This window comes from Podarcis cretensis (assembly GCF_951804945.1).
Source record: "Podarcis cretensis genome assembly, chromosome: 5".
Classification (NCBI taxonomy): Eukaryota; Metazoa; Chordata; class Lepidosauria; order Squamata; family Lacertidae; genus Podarcis; species Podarcis cretensis.
The window spans coordinates 39,198,585-39,216,870 of NC_137174.1; the positions used below are offsets into that span (position 1 = coordinate 39,198,585).

Here is an 18,286-nt window from a genome sequence, read left to right on the forward strand (position 1 = left end):
AGCTCATTCATTACTCTGATGTGTCATAGTTTCCTGGTGCATGCATCAATTGTAGGTAATTATCTATTTACCAGTATTTTTAAAAAAATCTGTACAACTAATTCTGTGCATCCCACAGAAATTCCACCTTAGGTTTTGGGGGTTGTTCGTTTTGACAGCATCACGCCACCTTCTCCAATGTGAACTTCCATGATGCATGATGATATATTGTAGGAGTCTTCATTTCAAAGAAGAAAATGCTGAATCCCTCTAGGCATTCAATGGCACTAAAGAAGCTCTTTAGTTTAAACCACTAAGAAGAGGATAAGACTAGTCCACAAAAATGGTAGGAACTCTTCCAATGAGCCTTAATTGTAACATGGAGTTGTCTTCTAGGCTGCTGCTGCTTTTTCAAAATATTGACTTATACAAAATGGTCCCCACCTAGACTTCTGTATAGCTTGATAGCTGAAGGTACTTTGTTGCAACATTAGGATGTAGAAGGAAAATTTAAGTACCACATGTCTCCAGAGGAACTGGTCATGTCAAGTGCTGCACTGAAACTACTTACTGCTCATGTTAGTGGGGAGTTCACATTTTTTGCTCTCTTCCACACATAAGTAGTAAAGAGATATATATATATATATATATATATATATATATATATATGCGCAGCCTTTTCTGGTTATATTTTCCTTTGATGGATATATCAGAAATGACCTGTGGTACCCTTGTAATATGCTATTTGGACAAGACAGTCCTGGCTATGAATAGTCATTAGAGTTCACTAGCAGCAAAATGTATTTCTGAATTCATAAGACCTTTCCTCTAAACTATTTGGAGCTCTAAAGCAGGCATAGGCAAACTCAGCCCTCCAGATGTTTTGGGACTATAACTCCCATCATCCCTAGCTAACAGGACCAGTGGTCAGGGATAATGGGAATTGTAGTCCCAAAACATCTGGAGGACCAAGTTTGGGGATGCCTGCTCTAAAACATCTCTTCCACCATTCTCCCTCGCCACCTTAAGAACTGCTTGGTTTGGGGTTTTTTAATGGAGATTAACTCAATATTTTTGCTATATTAAACACACACACACACACACACACAACCACCACAAGAGTAGAACAATAGAATTAACACTTGTATAGGATAATGATTAATCTTGCATTACTGTAAGAATTGTTTTAGTGTAGAGAGGAAAGGGGAAATTAAATAAGATTAGAGAAGAGCAGGATATGTTTTAAAGCTAACTTTGAAGTAATTTGATCTTCCCACACACACATTATGCAGAATAAAACTGACAGGGATCATAGCACCCTTTTCGTAGAGATTTTTTAAAAGATGAAATCTACACCACCTACGTTGCAGATCTGAGATGCTCCTGCTTGTTATACAAGAACTACCTAAATCCTTTTAAAGTCTTATCTTCAGCATTGTCTTACCCATAAATATATACATATAATTATTGAACAATAACACAATATGCATATATGTCAGTCATTAAAACAAATTGGAATGCACCTGTTTTACCATACAAAGAACCAGATTGGGTGGTAGAATAGTCTTTATTGGCTATCTACTTATTTTGCTGAAGAAGTAAATCTTCAGTGCAGTTATGTATTAGTAGTTTGCATCACAAACAGCAATTCCACAGATAGTTTATTCCCCTCCCCTCCAAAAAAAAAAAAAAGTTTACAAGAATAGGAGGTAAACTTTTTGGTGTGCTCAACCTGGTTGTCAGGTCTGAGGCTGTAGCTGGACAAGCCACAACTGGGGTGGGGGGAAGCCTGATTCTGTTACAAGCAGCAAGGCCAGAGACAGAAGGCATGGTCATAGTCTGGCTGATGATCAGGTTACAGGGGATTTAGATAGGAATCACAAGGGACAGAAGCAGAAACATAGCTGAAGTCAGGCCAAAAGTCAGGCTCAGGAAATATGGTCTATATTACCAGTTGTAGTAACAAATGGTTCATACTAGCAAACAGGCTTGACCTCAGGGGTTTTATATGTTCTAGGGCAGTGTTTTCCAACCTTGGGCCTACAGCTGTTTTTGAACTACAACTCCCATCATCCCTGACTAGCAAGACCAGTGGCAAGGGATGATGGGAATTGTAGTCCAAAAACAGCTGGAGGCCCAAGGTTGGGAAATACTGTTCTAGGGTATGACATTGTGAAAGCAGGGCAAGGTTTCTGTCAGCTAATGCATTTTTGGGTGGAATTCTGAGGCACCTGAATATTGCTGTCCCAGGAGCTAAGATGCAAGAGATTGGCTGCTGGAAACCCTGTCTCAAGATCTACCCCCTCACCTTATAGTAGGACCTGCTGAGGTATTTTTTTACTAATACTTGGGGTGTGGTATGGATAGAGTTTGATAGAATTGTTTTCTGGTGGATTGCTTCACTGTTCATTCCACAGCATCACAAATTCAGGATCTTATACTAGTCCATGAAGATAGTGTTCTCCATATGTATGAAAGGGAATGCAATTTTTTTTTCATTTTTCAAGTGATGCAGTGCAGCATTGTGTCTTGCCCCATAGGCATCACTTCACCACATTCAGAAACTAATTTAATAAAGCCTGTTGAAGTGATATTATTCTTAGTTTCTGTGGATCTGCAACAAAGCTCATTGCATTTTGTTTGGCTTCATATCGATATTACAGTACTCGCATTATGTAAATGTCTCTTCCCCCTTTCCCCATTATATTACTTATATAAAGTATGCAAAATTATCAAATCTTATAATTCTTTTATGAGAATGTATTAAGTTTTTCCTGTCTTTCCCTTCTCATAGTCATAAACTTGGCATACTGCTAATCCCTTTTCATATAAAAGCATTAAACCTGTTTGAGCCATCTGACTGCAGAGCAACCTCATTCAACCAAATGACCTTGAGGGCATTCAAGTCATGGATGCTCTTGAGAATTCCTTTCCTCATCTCCCTTCCAGCCTCTGAAGCTGCATCTTTCACTGGTTCTTAAATACACGCTTGGCATGTGCTGCCTGTAATCCATAACTTGCTAAGCTTCTGCTTTTAATTATTCTGCTAATGTGGGCAAACAGAAACATTCTCTTTTAGCAGGAATGATGCAGTATGAGATAATTTGAATGTCTACATGGCAAATAGGAATGAATTGGATATCAAATTGGAGGATGGGTACACATTAAGTGGCATCAGTTATGAAATCAGTTTTATATCACTGATGATTTTTTCCACAAAACAATTTATCACATTTTATAGGACTATCATAATTTTCTGCTGAGAATGCTTTATGCCCTTTTAATCCATTTTTGGTAGGTATTGGTGGAGGGCTTTGGGAATATACCATATTTTTTGCTCTATAAGACTCACTCTTTCCCTCCTAAAAAGTAAGGGGAAATGTGTGTGCGTCTTATGGAGTGAATGCAGGCTGCGCAGCTATTCCAAAAGCCAGAACAGCAAGAGGGATTGCTGCTTTCGCTGCGCAGCGATCCCTCTTGTTGTTTTGGCTTCTGAGATTCAGAATATTTTTTTCTTGTTCTCCTCCTCCAAAAACTAGGTGCGTCTTTTGGTCTGGTGCGTCTTATAGAGCGAAAACTACAGTATATTGTACTATATATTTTGGAAACATGTTTGCTCACCTTGCAGTTGGACAGCACTTAAGATATAATAACCAGTTTTGCATTATGGTTCCTAAGATCAAGGAGCAGATTTTTGTTTCTTGGGAGAATATTTAACATCATTTTGAATAAAGATTGTGCATTGATTCTTTCACAACTACACTGATTTCAAGCACTGCTTCCCAAACTGCACTGCTTCTTAGAATTATCATGCACCAGATACAAGGCTGCTAGTATTTTCATAAGAAAAGATTTGCTAGTCTTTTCTAGCAGGAAAATCTTGCCTTGAATTTCTCTACCAAGGTAACAAATAACCAGACTGGAATAATATTCAGGTAGCTTTATTATAAGCATCCATACGTACAGTGGTACCTCGGGTTAAGAACTTAATTCGTTCTGGAAGTCTGTTCTTAACCTGAAACTGTTCTTAACCTGAGATACCACTTTAGCTAATGGGGCCTCCCGCTGCTGCCGCACCACGATTTCTGTTCTCATCCTGAAGCAAAGTTCTTAACCCGAGGTACTATTTCTGGGTTAGCGGAGTCTGTAACCTGAAGCGTCTGTAACCTGAAGCATCTGTAACCCGAGATACCACTGTACAGTGAATTACACAGGGTGGCGCTGTGGTCTAAACTGCTGAGCCTCTTGGGCTTGCCAATCGCAAAGTCAGCAGTTTGAATCTGCACAACAGGGTGAGCTCCCGTTGCTCTGTCCCAGGTTCTGCCAACCTAGCATACCGGTGCAAGTAGATGGATAGGCACCACTGCAGTGGGAAGGTAAACGGCTTTTCCATGCACTCTGGCACTTGTCATGGTCCTCCGTGTGCTAGAAGTGGTTTAGTCATGCTGGCCACATGACCTGGAAATCTGTCTGCAGACAAACGCTGGCTCCCTCGGACTGAAGGCGGAGATGAGCTCCACACAACAAAGTTGAATTCAACTGGACTTAACCATCTAGGGGTCCTTTATCTTTACCTTTTGCTTCTTGCAGATTCTTGCATCTAAAACAAATGGTTTTCATCTTTTATTTAGTTATTGTCTTTCAGGCTACAGTTTTTATAGGTAAACTCAAACATGGATTGTATGAGAACAAATATTATTCTAAGTACACCTAAATAGTATGAAAAATTGACACACAACCTTGTTTGTGCACTGTTTGTATGGCTTTCACCTCACTGTGAACCTTATAATGTAAGCTAAAACACTTGGTTCAGGCTTTCAGAATTCTCTTACGGAATGTCTAGTTTTCTCCACTCTACAGCTAACCTTTGGCTGTCCAGGTGTTTATATACTTTGGCTGAAACGGGCACCTGTTGAGATGTTGGTGCAGCACAGGTTAACTAACCCTGCCCTACTTAAATCCCTGGGTTTCCCTCCCCATCTATACATATAGTTTTTCTCTGCCCTTTGGTGATTTCATTATGTTCCATGGTTTACAAATGGTGCTGACTGTCAAAGTCTATTTTCCTGTTTCTGACGTATTTTGCCTTATGTTCATTTCCACTGCTTTTGTGTCTTGTAGGTTTCATTGTGCCAAGACCCTCTCCTTGAGCCGTTACACCTTTACTATTTTTAAAGTTATTCTTTAAATCCCACTTTTCCAGCAAAGCCTTTCCTTATTATCCCTAGATCTACCCAAATTGTGCTTCTGCTACCGCTTGATCCCCCATCCCATGGATACTATTGGGTTGTCAGTTTCTTGGGAATTGTCTTTCAGCTATAACCACTCTGAAGAGGATTGTGTTACTCCTTTAAAATACAGGTTGCTGATAAATATATTTTTTTAAAAAAACCAACCAGAAATGGTATCTCTGCTGCTCATCCTTGTGGTGAGCAAAGAGAAATTCTCCAGAGTTACCGGTACTTCACTGTACAAGCTGCCCCTTGCCAAGCATGCATGAAAGTTCTTATTCTGGAGAGCTACTGAGCAGTAGTAAATGCTGGTTCTTGTACACCTTCGTTCGTGGCTTAAAGGATAAGAAATGAAATTGAGGGATATCCCAAATGTTCAGTCTCATTGCTATAATCGTGTTAGCTGGGGATTTTTATTCACATTTATAAGGTACAAAAAGATATAGTCTGGCAGGACTTCCTGATGATAGTATGTCTTCTGGCAAGGATTCATTCCAAAATATAGGCTTTTGAAAGCAGATTGTCATTCCCTGCTTTGAGGGGAAATGTGCCCACAACAGAGTTACTAGGACAGTGTTTTGTGGTCATAAAATCAGAGAGGGAGAGGGAGAGAGAGAGAGAGAGAGAGAGAGAGAGAGAGGGAGGGAGAGAGAGAGAGAGAGAGAGAGAGAGAGAGAGAGAGAGAGAACCCTTTCAGAAAAGAAGCTTTTAATCCTTGATTAGTTGGCTAGGAAAATTGCAGACAGTTAATCTGCTGCCACCATTAAAAATTATGTCGGTTCTGACCTTTCATTTTCCTTTAGGGTAACTAGAACCATGAAAATTGGCTTGTCACACAGAGCTGCCTCCCTGGCCAAAGAGTAATACCCGTCAGTTTCCTTTAGGGATATGAATTTTTTCATTACAAAACGGAGTTACTGTGTACAGTTGTAGACAATGTTTTTAGTTTATAATTTCTTTGTACAATGCAAGTTTAGTTTTGTGCACAGTCAATGCAAAGGAAAAATAATAATTATATGGTTGTGCTGTTTACATTATCTAGATCATGAGCAAAGCACAAATTCCCCTTATAAGGAACATCCACTCAGCATCCATTGTAACACTGAGCCAATGATGTTTCAAGGACTAGAGAGGAAATTTTGCCCTCAGTAACTTCAAGTGTCAAAAATGTACTAGATGTAAGATTGCATCTAGGACACAAATTTCTACTTGGCATTCTTCCTCTTCTTTGTTATGTTTTCAGATGACTTAATATCAGATTTGAGCCTTGTTTTGTTGTAATTTGATTTGATGTGACATATATACATGAGGAAAAGAAGCAATTCACATTCTGTATACCTTGATAATACATTTAAAATAGATATTAGGAAAACATTAGGGGGGAAATGGAAGGGCATGCTGCAATATTCTGGATCTTATTCTGTATAGCTGATTCTAGATTAGAAATATTTATAGTGTAGGCTGCCTTTAGGAGATGTAGGCCTGACTTCATCAATCATTAAGAAAGATTCTGTACTTGCAGGTCACAACTATGGTGATGGAATCTTTCTAAAATAATATTCAAATAAGGAAAATAACGAGTCAGCATTGATTTATCTGTGATACTAGATGGCATAATTTCTTTTTCAAGAATAGCTATATGAAGAGGAAATTGTGACCTTAAGACTATCATTTCCATGTGTGCTACTAATTTTTTACTATCATTTCCTTATACACAAACATGATTTCAGTGTAGAATCCAAAGAGTGACTACAATGATGCACCCTATGCTATACTATCTCTTAATGGTTCTGTGATTCTATCCATGCAGAGTAGGTTCTCTTTCTACAATTTATTTGCACATGTCTCTCGCCTTTAAATTTGCAGGCTAGTTCACACATAAGTGTTCGTTACTTGATGACTGCAATTTCAGGTGGTGTCAAGCCTTGACTTAGCTCCAAGGCAGGATGCAACTAGAGTTCAGGCTTAGGTTGGAAAGAGCTGGCAGGGCATTAAATTGAGTACAGGAGGTCAAGCACTGGCTCAAGAAGATGTGGGTCAAAGGGTACAGAGTCAGAGACAGGTGAAAAGTTGAATTTCAAGGTAGCAGTAGATGGTTAGAGGGGCAAGAAGGAGATAGAAGATCAAAAGGCAAAAAGGGGTCATGAAAAGCAAGGCAACACAAACAAAACAGCAGTCGCTATGTAGTTTTTTTAGCACCTTTTACATTAGGCATAAATCTAGTCAGATTTAATCATATATATTCTTCTGCTTGTCTTAAATCATGTCCAGTATACAGAATGAAAATTCATATAGTACCATTTGTTAGGACAGTTGTCAGAAGCAGAACCATTTTAGCTTTGGTAATTCATTTCGAAAAGCAAAATCCTTTTGTGGTTGGCAAGAAAACTGAAAAATGTGTGAATTTTGTGCCCTGAGCAATGATTCTCTCAGATGCAGCATTCAGGATGTAGTTGTTAGACACAGAAGATAGACAATAAACTTAAAATATAAATCTGATTGTAGTTTGGTCTACTGACATAGACTTTCGTAGAGAGATATACATGTGATATAGGATTGTCAAATATTTAGTAAATTAGTTGATTAACTACACTCAATCTTGTTACTTCTGCTGCTCTGACAAAGCCCAGCTTCTCCCTCCTTAGAACTTTTTCTTAGTCTGTGTAGTTTCTATTCTATCCATCCCTGTACTGTTTTCTGCCTACTGCTTGTTGCTTCTGCCATCATGGCACCTACATGCATCCTTCCCAAATCCCACCCTTATTTACTGGCTCCCTTTTCCTGCTTCTTGTGAAACTGCTCCTCTTTCATCAAGAAAGTAATTGTCCTCCATTATATTTTCATCTCTTGATCTCCATCTATTTGTTCTCACCAAAATTCAACTCTTCCCCTTTAGATATTGCTTCTTCTGCCAGGCCCCTTGCTTTGAAGACCACTGCAGTGGCAGCAAAAGCCATTACTGTCTTTCTAAATTGTAATAGTTCCAGCCCCTTTTCAGCCTCTAGAGTTTATTCTATACGAATCTACTCCTCCTTGTTGCAGTCATTCACTCTACTCCATATTACAGTCTTACCTTGCCTCATAACCACATCTCTTATCAGATCTAATAAAAGGATGGTGATACTTTTTTACAATACTTTCAAGTGTCCAAAGCACTTTACGTGCATTATTTAGTTACAACACAACAGTGATAAGGTATCATTCCTTATATTGCTGATTGAGTGTGAGAGAAGACAGAGAGAATGGCATGGCAGAGGTAAGATTTGAACTGAGAACATTGTTTCATAGTTCAGCCTCTTAGCCTCTATGACACACTAACTCTCATCTGGATGCTTGACTCACCTTTTTCTTTTTTGACAAGACCCCCCATTTGTTACTTCATTATTTTAAGATTCTTCTCTGATCAAACTGCTCCTCAACCTTTGCCATGACTCATCTCATTGTCTTGAATTTTCACAAGGAACTGCTTGGCCTCTGTCTGATTCCTCATCTCCACATTAGTATAACAGTATTATACTCCCCACACTCTGCTGCTGGTAAAGTGGCCCTCAGTGGACTATAACCTTCACGGTACTAGGACAACTAGGATATGGTATTTTTGCCATGCCTATAATCAGTAAAATTTTGAACTTACCTCATAGATGCAAATTTTAAATATCCAGGATGTATTCAGTTGCTCCCTGACAGGGCTATCAAAATTATGATTCTTCCACAATGCATAAAAAGTTGTAATTTGATACAAATAGTCCAACAGATCCTGATTATTAGTAAACAGGATAAGTTTACTTCTCTCCCTGACATGAAGTGAGTCTCATAACAGTGACCAACAGATTGTTACAGGACGATCTAAAGCACAAAGAAGAAATAAATGTGCAAAGAAGCTAGGAGTATAAGTATTTTTTAAAAAAAACATATATGACTCGCCACTTCAAATTCATTAACAATATTCATTTTGGAGGAAGGCGGATTCTGTAGCATCCTGTACCATATTAAAATATAAGTTTCACTTATTAGTATACAATAAAACAGCAATCATACCATATCTCTAGAATAAAATATGTGGAATTTTAACAGCTTTTGCTGGGTTTTAATATCCATGCAATTATATCAATAATGTATGCAAGTTGTAAATGCCATCAAAGAAAAAACTCATGCTTTTGCATTTTCTTCTAACTTTTATCTCCGAAGAAAACTAATGTTAACAATTGTTTCTGAAACATCTTGAAGAAAGGAAGATCATAGAATCATAGAATCATAGTTGGAAGAGACCACAAGGGCCATCGAGTCCAGCCCCCTGCCAAGCAGGAAACACCATCAGAGCACTCCTGACATATGGTTGTCAAGCCTCTGCTTAAAGACCTCCAAAGAAGGAGACTCCACCACACTCCTTGGCAGCAAATTCCACTGTTGAACAGCTCTTACTGTCAGGAAGTTCTTCCTAATGTTTAGGTGGAATCTTTTTTCTTGTAGTTTGGAACCATTGCTCCGTGTCCGCTTCTCTGGAGCAGCAGAAAACAACCTTTCTCCCTCCTCTATGTGACATCCTTTTATATATTTGAACATGGCTATCATATCACCCCTTAACCTCCTCTTCTCCAGGCTAAACATGCCCAGCTCCCTTAGCCGTTCCTCATAAGGCATCGTTTCCAGGCCTTTGACCATTTTGGTTGCCCTCCTCTGGACACGTTCCAGTTTGTCAGTGTCCTTCTTGAACTGTGGTGCCCAGAACTGGACACAGTACTCCAGGTGAGGTCTGACCAGAGCAGAATACAGTGGCACTATTACTTCCCTTGATCTAGATGCTATACTCCTATTGATGCAGCCCAGAATTGCATTGGCTTTTTTAGCTGCCGCGTCACACTGTTGGCTCATGTCAAGTTTGCGGTCAACCAAGACTCCTAGATCCTTTTCACATGTACTGCTCTCAAGCCAGGTGTCACCCATCTTGTATTTGTGCCTCTCATTTTTTTTGCCCAAGTGCAATACTTTACATTTCTCCCTGTTAAAATTCATTTTGTTTGTTTTGGCCCAGTTTTCTAATCTCTCAAGGTCGTTTTGAACTGTCCTCTGGGGTGTTAGCCACCCCTTCCAGTTTGGTGTCATCTGCAAATTTGATCAGGATGCCCTTGAGTCCATCATCCAAGTCGTTGATAAAGATGCTGAATAAGATGGGGCCCAAGACAGAACCCTGTGGCACCCCACTAGTCACTCTTCTCCAGGATGAAGAGGAACCATTGATGAGCACCCTTTGGGTTCGGTCAGTCAGCCAGTTACAAATCCACTGAGTGGTAGCATAGTCAAGTCCACATTTTACCAGCTTCTTTACAAGAATATCATGGGGCACCTTGTCAAATGCCTTGCTGAAATCAAGGTAGGCTACATCCACTGCGTTCCCTTCATCTACCAGGCTTGTAATTTTGTCAAAAAACGAGATCAGGTTACTCTGACATGACTTATTTTTCAGAAATCCATGCTGACTATTGGTGATCACAGCATTCCTTTCTAGGTGCTCACAGACTGTTTGCTTAATGATCTGCTCCAGAATCTTCCCTGGTATTGATGTCAGACTGACTGGGTGGTAATTATTTGGGTCCTCTCTTTTCCCCTTTTTGAAAATAGGGACAACATTTGCCCTCCTCCAGTCTGCTGGGACTTCGCCTGTTCTCCAGGAATTCTCAAAGATGACTGCCAGTGGTTCTGAGATCACATCTGCCAGTTCTTTTAATACTCTTGGATGCAGTTCATCTGGCCCTGGAGACTTGAATACATCTAAACTAGCCAAGTATTCTTGTACTATCTCCTTAGTTATTCTGGGCTGTGTTTCCTCTGCTGAATCATTTGCTCCAAATTCTTCAGGTCGGGCATTGTTTTCTTTATCGGAGAAGACTGAGGCAAAGAAGGCATTGAGGAGTTCAGCCCTTTCTGTGTCCCCTGTTTGCATTTCACCATCTTCTCCTCTGAGAGAAGATCCAAATCAACCATCAAAGAAGGCTAGAAAACAGTGTTACTTAGTCATATGAAAATGTTGCTGGATTTATTGCAGAAATTCTAAACTTACACATCAGGTGTTACCAGTTAAAAGATATCTTTCCATTTGTTAAACACTGAAAACCAGTAGTTCTAAATCAGATTTAAGGGTCCACCATTAAACTCTTTCATCATTTTTTAAATGCTATTAGAGTTTATAACACCAGCGTGGTGTAGTGGTTAAGAGCGGTGGACTCGTAATCTGGTGAACTGGGTTCGTGTCCCCACTTCTCCACACGCAGCTGCTGGGTGACCTTGGACTAGTCACAACTTTCTGAAGTCTCTCAGCCTCATTCACCTCACAGAGTGTTTGTTGTGGGGGAGGAAGGGAAAGGAGATTGTTAGTCGCTTTGAGACTCCTTAAGGGGAGTGAAAGGTGGGATATCAAGTCCAAACTCCTCCTCCTCCTCTTCTAATATACAGATCAGCAACTGTTTGTTAAAGGTTCAAGCCTTACCCTCAGAGGAGTGCTACTTAGCTCAAAGGTTGGGAGCCTGTGGCCCTCCCGATATTGATGGATTCCTATATCATTTTATTCCTCAGAGTGGCTGGGGAAACCCAACCGGATGGGTGGGGTATAAATAATAATGGCGATGATGATGATGATTAATATTTATTATCATCCCATTTTCTGACAGGAGAGAATTTGGATACTGATATTAGATATTGCATTCCATGGCAGATTGGTAGTATTGGAACATTCAGATAACATTATGTATGAAAGAGGGATATTGGAGTGAAAACACATGAAAATAGTCCAATCTGAAACACAAAGCACTGGAAAACTTAGAGGATATTGTCCCTTTTCAAAATGCTTAACAAGTGAGGAAGGACTCTTTTGGCCAAATTGTCTGAAATATGGCAAGGATGATGCAGTAAAACAGCACCTGAAAATTCAGTGTTATAAGGATGGAAAACTTTGAGGGTGGGCATCAGAAGAAAGGCTGGGTCTTCCCTGTAATCAAAGTGGAAACAAAATAAATGAGAAACAAACAACAATAACAAATGAAATGATAATGGAAGTAAAACAAAACAAACGAGAACTATAATAAATGAAAGACAAAACAAATGGGAGTGTCACAAATAAAATGATAAATGAAACAAAAATGGTTTTACTTGAGGTGCATTTCCCTACAGCTGTCTCTGCTAAACTCTTTCTTTACCTGTTTGCTTTTCCACTCTAAAACTGCATCAGCATCCTGTATGGTCCAAATACATATTTGTAAACATGTATTTGGAAGCCTGTGGTGAGGTGGGGGGGTGACTTGGGGATTCAGGTTACAGACGTAGCAAAGTAAAATATTTAAATATTTTCTGTCCTGCCTCTACTTATGCACAACAAATCAACCCTTCCTGAGGGGTGAGGGAATAGTTAGGTCTTTAGGAACAGCTGGTCAGGTTACATTATGACATCTACTTAGTACTGTACGTACTGGACAGTTCTCAAAATCTAGAACTATTATCAGTTGTCTTTTGCTTCTTCAATCTTTATGCTGTGGTGTAATTGGCTGGATTCGGAGAATACCCTGTGGAAATTTTGCTTAATAAAGGCAAATGAATTATACTAGATTATAACGTACCTTCCTTGCCTGTCTTATTTGCTTGTGTAAGATTTTGAAATCACCAAATATCTACAAGTTGGCTCTTCACTAAGCCCACCCATATGTTATGATGGTGTTGACAATGTGAAAATTGTGTTCCCTAGCAGATATGTCTCCCTCTCATGCTTTCTTATCTGTAATAGAAAAGAAATACAGCATTTGTCCATGAGAGAGAGGGGAGAATGTAGAAACTTAGTGGTAATTGCTACTGATCAGCTATTGTAACCTACTACTCATCCAAAAAATTTTTATATAGCAATGTTATCAGTTGTCAGGAAATTATGAATAAGAATGTTTCTGGAATACTTTCCAGAAGATTTTGCTGTGCTGTATCAATCAAAGCAGATCTAGTGTGTCATGCTTAGTTGATTTATATATACCGGTATATATATATATTAAAAAAGAAAGCATGTCATGTTGATTTAAAATGGCCTATACAACATATTAAAATTTTCTACAAGCTAGCAAGAAGTAAGTGAACTAGAATATATGAATATATAGGGAAATCAACACCTGTGTAGTTTTAACTTTCAAACAAATTCAACGTTTTATGTAGGAATTCCAAGTTGTACTGTAATAGTTCTAAATATCTTGTAAATAATGACTTAGCAGTAGGACTTCTGTGCTGGGCATCTTTTCTATATTTTAAAGAAACCATCTACTTTTTTCTGAACTGGATTAAATGTGCAGAAATGATAACTCTTTCCAAGGGGTTGAATACTGCCAGCATTTAAAAGGGTGGTGGTTTTCCCTTACACTATGGGGATAGTTCTAAAAAGTATTCACTTAGTTCCTTCTTTTGTTTTTTGGGTGGTTTTAATTTCAGAAAAAGAGGTGCGTGGGTGGTGCATATGTTCTAGGAGCCTTTATTTGGGGGTGGGGTGACCTAAACAGGATTACATGTATTCCTTCATCATTACTAATCATTTGAAGAAACAATAAATTTCTGAAAATTGAATTATTTTTTGTAGAAAATCAAGCAGTGGGTTTTGTTTAGTTTTTTGAAAATGCGTCACCCTGTATTACTGAAATAAACACACCTGGGATAGCAATTAATTGTTTTGCATTTTATCAGTTTTTATGTCTGACTGTTTTCCCCTACTAAAACAAATCTCTATTGAATTTTGCCTCTGCGATTCACACTTTTGCGTTAAACTCATGCAAGCCTCCTGCTGCTTGGCCTTTACTTACTTGAGATAATAGACTGTAGGAGTTGATCAGGACAATTTGAAAGATCTGTGTTCAGCATAGTAGGGGGTGGCATAGACACTGAGGAACATATGAAACTAATGTTGTACATTCAGTTTCTTCTCTTCACATTCTGTCCTGCATTAACATTCACAGTTGGCACAACTAGCATGACAGAGCCTCAAAGGCAATTTTTATTTTCTGAGTTCAAGCAGCTGCATGAAACTGGGTTAAGCTATTACAGTTCTCTTGTTCTGCAACTCACCCCAAGGCTGGAAAGGCAATAATGGGATGACTTTGCTGGTCCAATTTCTGGTTCTGTCACAAGATTTCTTAAATCACCAGGACTATCGCTACATAAATTTTGGGAATACAAATACGCTGCCGTAGAATTTCCTCTGACAGTGAATGATAGAGCAAAATGAAAAATGAGGCTGTGCAATGACCATGAAGTCCCACACTGTACAATCAGAATGGCATGCTACAGTTCTTGGTTGCAAGTGACATGGGGAGTGGCAGATGCCTGTTTGAATGCTTCAGCATTTAAGCAGTTTCCTGCATATCGAAAAGTAACCAGAGGGACAGAGGGATTACATGCAAACACACCTGGCATAAGTAATCTGCCTAAGATGAAAGGTGGCAAAATATTTAGCCAAGTTTGGAAAGATCCTACCTCCATGCTGTGATTTCTGATACAGCAATTTAAGTGCCTTCTTCTTCTTGCACTGAAACATAACATTATCGATAACCAATTGGAAGCGCATAAGAACAGATGGAACGATCAATATGAGGATGGTTTAGAATAAAAATAGGCATTTGGGGACTATTTTCATTTGGACAGCAGCAGTTTTCCCTTAAAACCGACAAATTTTTATTTTACCATTTCTTCAGATATTTCTTGATCTGTTTTGTCGGTGGCAAAATGTGAAAAAATTGTTGAGATTGGGGGGACTTGAACTCCCAAGTAACAAAAGCATTTATGGCAAATGGGTATCTTATGTCAGATACAAATCTATTCTGTGTTCTCAGGCGTGGGTTAATGATCATTTCAGATCTTAAACAGTATGGAGGTTTGCCACTGGTTCAAAGCCAGGAGTTCTTCATTGAGCTTAAGGAGCACTGCAATTGAATCACAGAACATTAGGGCCACATCTGTGTATAAATTCAACTGGTGCACAATGACCTTCACCTGACAGTGATGCCTTAAAGGTATTTCTGGTGGGCAGGAGAAAGAGATAACCAACCTGATTTGTGCCACAGTGCAACCATGGTTTTCTGTCCAGGGCAATAGTCTATATAGTGGACCTTTTCGCATACAGTTGAGCTGAAGCTTATACAGAATGCCTTCCCAAATAATACACTTCCAGGGTTTAAAAAAGATAGCCCCACTCTAATGTATCAAAGGCTTTAAAGGTATCTAATAACAAAGTTACCAAAGGATTTTCGAATGCTTGCTATGGTGGATAAGTATGAGCACAATATCAAAATTTGGCAGCCAGGGACTGTTCTGATCTGCAAGGCCAAAGGAGGGTCTGGGTGTGTGGTCTGAAGCAGGGATACCCAAGGAGGATGCTATTATAGTAATAGCATCAACTCTTAGCTTTTCTGTCAAGTAGAATTTTGAGAATTTCCGTACCAGTTTATATAGTTTACAACTGCCATACCAGATTATGTAATTGTTTTAGAATATGTTTTACTAATTCTAAACAATTTTACTTTATAATTACATTTTATGCAGATTAATAATCCTTAAGACTAATGTACAGATGCCAGCTTGGTGTCATAGATTACCATATATAACCAAAAGAGATGCAGTTTGGTCCCCAGTTACCACTTACTAGAGTCAGCTTAAATTATCTAGGTATATCTAGGTATATATCAAATTATCTAGGTATCATCTGTTTAACAAAAGTGTATTTATTCTCTCACATATAGAAAAATAGCATCTCAAGTTCAAAGTACATTTAGAGAAGTAATTACAATAAATACACTTTTGATTGTTAAAAGCGTAGCTTAAATATAGGTATACCTCTGTTTGATCTATATTGTGATGACCTTGAATTTTAACAAATTCATTTGTGCAACATTTTATTGACACATGAAGTTTTAGTAGAAATGATTGGTTTCTAAGTAAAAATAATATTATTCATATATGATTATAAAGCATCTGCTTTCTTAAGCTTATCTATTAAAGAAAATTTAGTTTACAATCATCTTAGTGATAATTGAAGGACAACCACGATTTGGTGTGTAAAGCAAACATTCCCAAGTTTTTTTGTAGCCATGCTTGCATAAGAAAGATAGCTAATGACCTGGGCATAAGGAACATAGTTTTCTTTTGTTATCAGCTTTCCCAAACTAATTGGAAATTTGGAATGGACTAGTAGGTTAAGGTCTGGCTCAGCAGCACCATAGAGTTCTCCCCGTAAAGGTGGGCATTGTTTCATTTATGATCTAACCCCAACATAGCTCCTGGAAAGGAAAGCAAAAGTCCTGTGAAGAAGACTTTAAAATACCCTGTTGAATAGCAAGCACCAATGTTACATTTCAAACTTCACTTTTGCAACTCTGTTAAATTTATAAAAGATTTGCCATGTGGGTGGAAAAGAGGGTTACTTTTCAAAACTAATGAGTTAAAAACCCCACTTGTCTTGCCTAGCTTAGTCCCATAGTGAACAGTTATCTGGAATGTGGCCTATGCCTTGAAAATATCACCAATGTCATTTTACTCCCTGGCATTTACATAGGAGCAATTGATATTTAAACCACACTTTAATATAAAAAGTGCTGTATTAGACCTTGCCACTACTGAGGTTCATTGTTCAAAAACATCCAGGAGCATGTCAGACATGAAGCAAATAAAGTTCAGTGTGACATTGGGGAGCTGCCTTTAGGTCAGTTCTGGCATTATGAAGTACTCGAAAAAGCATTACTTGTTAATACTTTTCACAGGTGCAAGTGACTAATGTAGATTCACCTACCAAACATTTATTTTGGCTTCCAAAAAAACCATAAAGGAACATTTCACATGGAAGCAGCTTAAATAGCTTTGCATTTATTTACTGTGCAAATACAGTATTGTAATACAAATTTCCAGGAAAATCTGCCTTTGATAGTCTTTGAAACCTTTTGAGCAGCTCTCTCTCTCTCTTTCTCTCTTTCTCTCTCTCTCTCTCCCCCCCCCCCTTGATTCTTTGAACTTTTGGCACAGCCACACATTCCAGCAATGCAACAAAGTTATGTGATTTGTGAGTTATGCTCCCATTTTCCTAAATAAATCAATCAATAAAATCTCCCCTGCAGTGCGATAGAAAGCAAGTGTTCACTCAGAGATTAGGGTCTTTTGATGATATGATGATGTATCTGATGTTCTGTTGTTGTTGTTGTTGTTGTTGTTGTTGTTGTTGTTGTTGTTGTTGTTGTTGTTGTTATACGCTTGAATGGTGGTATTGAAATTTTAATCCTGAATGGCTATTGTCATGCTTAATTAACAAGCACATCATAACAGAATCTACTTCTCCACCAACTGCTACCAGCAGATATTGACAAGAAAGCCATGTAAACTCTACAGATGACTGCTGATATCCTTAAAGGAGCAGAAAAGCATGCTCTTTTTCAGCATCCCACAGGGTGGGGTGGCTTTGTATATTAGACTGCAAGTTTTTCTGAAAGATGCAGTTAGGAGATTGCTGAAATCTATTGCTAATGCTCTAACTGCTATTGTAAAAAGTATCCTATCAACCCCATGTTGTCAGTACTTCAAAATTGCTATTATTTAAAAAGGAATAATTTCTAGGAAACTCCAAGATGCGAAAAAGAAACTTACTGGTACATTGAATGATTCTGAGGAAATAGTGTGCATTTATAATCCTACTGTTGTGCAGATGATTTTTCATGCATCATGGCTGTACCCTTGAAACCGCCGTTTTCTCATAATAGCAAGATTCTTTCTTGCCTACCTCAGTTGAAATTTTAATTGGCCTACTAAAACTTTCTCATGGGTAGAGGGAAACATATTTTTTTTGTATTCTAGTAATCCTACTTAGTCTTGATCACCCACTAAAATATAATGTGGCCCATATATAAACTTCAGAATGCATACACACACACACACACTTTTTTTTCTAAACCCTACACAAGGAAATGCTTAACATTTTTATCTTCTTCAATGCCTGTGTGTTAATATCCCAAGGCATATTTTAGCATATTCTTGCTCAGCCAGGATGCACTGTGCATTAAGACAATGGGCGTTGCTCACTG

The 18,286-nt window shown here is 38.5% G+C and overlaps 1 pseudogene across 2 annotated transcripts in view; it reads left to right on the plus strand.

Moving 5' to 3' along the window:
- The window catches only part of LOC307217352 (heparan sulfate glucosamine 3-O-sulfotransferase 1 pseudogene), an 81,957-nt pseudogene that overhangs the window by 26,348 nt on the left and 37,323 nt on the right, over positions 1-18,286 (plus strand). The gene's annotated exons all lie outside the window — the stretch shown is intronic.